The sequence below is a fragment of the Lathyrus oleraceus genome, chromosome 1 (genome assembly GCF_024323335.1).
Source record: "Lathyrus oleraceus cultivar Zhongwan6 chromosome 1, CAAS_Psat_ZW6_1.0, whole genome shotgun sequence".
NCBI lineage: Eukaryota > Viridiplantae > Streptophyta > Magnoliopsida > Fabales > Fabaceae > Lathyrus > Lathyrus oleraceus.
This window is the reverse complement of record NC_066579.1, coordinates 406,843,742-406,846,983: the sequence shown is the minus strand read 5'-3', so window position 1 is coordinate 406,846,983 and position 3,242 is coordinate 406,843,742. Positions and strand designations below refer to the sequence as shown.

The window sequence follows — 3,242 nt, the reverse complement described above, 5'->3', positions numbered from 1 at the left end:
TAATCCTAATTAAAATTCTAAATTCTAATTAATTTCTAAAAATGTTAATCAAATGAATCCTAATTAATTTTATAATTAGTCTAATTAGCAAGAATAAACAAGGCAAAACAATAACAAATCAAATAAAAAACAATTAATAAAAATGATAGGATTAAAACAAAAAAGAATGGGCCAGGTTTGGGGGTATGACCCATGTATAGGGGTGTCAAAGTGAATGTGCTTGGGCCTGGGGCCATAGGCCCAAGCGTTGAATCAAAGAACAACATGGGGTGTGACAGGCTTAAAGAAGGTGCAGGAAGCAGTAATTTGGGCCAAAAACTAAATAAGCCCAATGCAAGGAAATTGAATCAGAACCAAATATATCCTCACGTGTTCAAAATGTAGCCATGTTTTCCACGTGCTTTTTGCGTTTCCATAAGAAATTCAAACTCAAATTAAGATCCCTCCACCTGAAAGCCTATCATCCGCCATGTCGGAGGTTGCTTCCGGCGGCGACAGAGCCCTAACGTCTAAACAAAATACATCACCTTCCTCATCTCCTCACCCTGAGTCCAGATACCACATTCATATTCCCTAATTCTTCCTCATAAAGTCGAATCTCAGTGACATGCACAAGAACCCTAGGTTTTAGAAGTGAAATTAAATCTTGTATTTATTGAATCAAAGCCCAATAGGTTAAGGCTTTGATTCCCCAAGCTTCCATCTACATTTCTGTAACACATTGAATGTGAAATGAGGAAGAAAAGCTCACTTGTGAAGTTCTCCGATGGTGGTTGTGACAGTGAGGATGAAAGGAGGTCAGCTATGTGCTTTTGAAATTCCCTTTCTCTTTTCTTCTACACTTTATTCCGCTCCGTCTTCACTATTCTTCTACTTCTGTTGTTGTTCTGCTCATGATATTTGTAAGGATTCGTGAGAGTAATTTCTGAGGATTGAAGAGAGAGAGAGAGATATGAGAATTTCTTGAGAAATGGATCGGAGAATGAATGAATGAAGGAGTGAAAAATTCTGGGAAATTGAATGAATCCAAAGTGAAGAGTGAGGGATGAAATATATAGTGATCAATTATGTTATCAAATTCAACTGAAATTCCTAATGAAATTCACTTGTAATGCACTTGTTAGTTAGAGATTGAAAAAGTTAGTTGAAATATAAATTTAAATGAAATGAAAAATACTCGGCCAAATTATGTTTTTGTTAGGTCCTGCAGCTTAAATGTCAAACTCAATTCTTTTACAGTTAGTTTGAAAATTTTGTTAAGTTATGTTGTTAAATTCGATTCAGTTGGTGGTAAATAGTTAGTCAGGAGATTGAAAGTGAAATGAAATGATTCAGTTAGGTTAGTTATGAGGAAATTAGTTGAGATAAAATGATGCAATGAAATGTCAGTTGGAATGAAGTGAAAATGTTCCAATGGTTCGGTTAGTTTGATCAATTTTATGCAAGGCCAAAGTGATCTTTTGCCTACTGTAGACTCTTTTAAATTGTGAAATGGCTTGTTGTTGCGGCATGTTGTTGATGTTAAATTGAGTAGTTAGTTGGGTGAATGTTAATTATCGGGTTTTGAACTGAGCTTGCAAACTGCTTGTTATGTATTTGGTTCAATTAACTAAAATGCTAAAAATAATATGTATGTTAGTTTCCCTATTGTGCAAGCTAATCCAATTCGTTCATGTTAGTAGGCTTGCTTGGTTTTTGTTCAGTTAGTAATGCTAGGTTGTGAAAAATTATCATGTTCTTGTTAATGTATACTTTGTTGCTACTGGTGTTATCTTGTTGCTTGGTTCAATTGAATATTTTGTTGCATTGTTAGGGCTATGATGAATTGCATATGATGTTGAACTGCTATTTGCTTTACTGGATCTGCTGTTGATGCAGGATTATGCATAACCGATGCCTTACCATGATGCAGTGCAGGATGATGCTTTCTTGTCATAGTTAACTGTCATGAGGTATTGTGTTATGTTGTTATGAATGATGATTAATGGTGAAAATGAAATGGTTTGATAGTAATGCATTGTTGCTTGACATGTTAGGGCTTGTTTTGACAATGGTTATGAATGTTGCACTGCATTATGCTTTGGCATGCTAGATCTTGTTTTGTTTTTGTGCCACTAATTGCTTGATGAATGGTGAATGGCCATTTTAGTTGATGTTAAGACATGAATGATATATATATGCTATGTTTGTTGAATGTCATTTGTCACGACTTACTAGTTTGATATATATTGCATATGCTATGGTTTGAAATATTTGAAATATGGTACATGAAATGCTTAAGTGACATATTGACTTGACTTTGTTTTGTAGGAAATGGATGAATGCAAGGATGATTGGTCTTAAAGGAACAATGGAATTAGGGTTTAGGGGATGTAGAAATGGTGACTTGACTTTGGTCAACTGGGTGACCAAAAAGTCAATAGTTGACCAAAAGTCAACGTATGCCAAAAATGTAATTTTATAATTTTCTCATGAATGTGTATGGACAATGTAACAAATGGTCTTTATGAATGAAATGCACATTTTCAGGAAAAAAATGTTCTTTATTAAACAATGAACAAAAATTCAATTCACATGGCCATTTCCTTCCAAGTTCAATATGAAATCAATTTGAAACAAGTGCCTTAGATGAACCCTAGAACATGTTTGAATTAATGAAATGGAATTAATGGATCATGGAATGACTTGTATCAGTGGGACTTTAAATCAGAGCATGAATGAATCTTGACACTTTGAAACCATGAAACTAGTGGATGAAATGCAAATGGAACACGAATGTAAGCATATCTTATACCAATCATATGGAACCTTGAACTAGGGTTTAACTAGGTCAAAGATCAAAGTGCCAAGACATAACTAAGAGCCTCACACCAAGTGAGTAATCAACACAAGTAATCCATCATTTCCATGACCCAAACTAGGGTTTCCACTCCCTCAAAGAAAGCCACAAAACCTAAAGATCAAGAATTAGGGTTTGGTATGGAATGAACACCAAGATGCAACCTCCAAGACCTTAAGCATCTATCAACTATGGTTTTTATGGGTACCAAATCCAAAAGTCAACCAAACAAGGCACTTGAACACCAATTATCCCTGATTAGGATTTCAAACCAAGAACAAACCTCCTTAAATACATCTTAAGCCATGGTCCCACCATTAGGGTTTAGAAGTCAAGCCAGATACATAGAAGGTCAAACACAAGATCCCATAGGAGAAAAGTCAAGAATTAGGGTTTAGGGGAT

The 3,242-nt window shown here is 35.1% G+C and overlaps 1 long non-coding RNA gene across 1 annotated transcript; it reads left to right on the top strand.

The window, feature by feature from the left end:
* The first annotated feature begins 387 nt into the window (after positions 1–387).
* On the top strand, positions 388–2,529 carry LOC127075939 (uncharacterized). The gene is made up of 3 exons (XR_007786718.1): positions 388–797; positions 1,879–1,952; positions 2,311–2,529. It is a non-coding gene; the product is annotated as an uncharacterized LOC127075939 (long non-coding RNA).
* Positions 2,530–3,242: the final 713 nt, after the last annotated feature.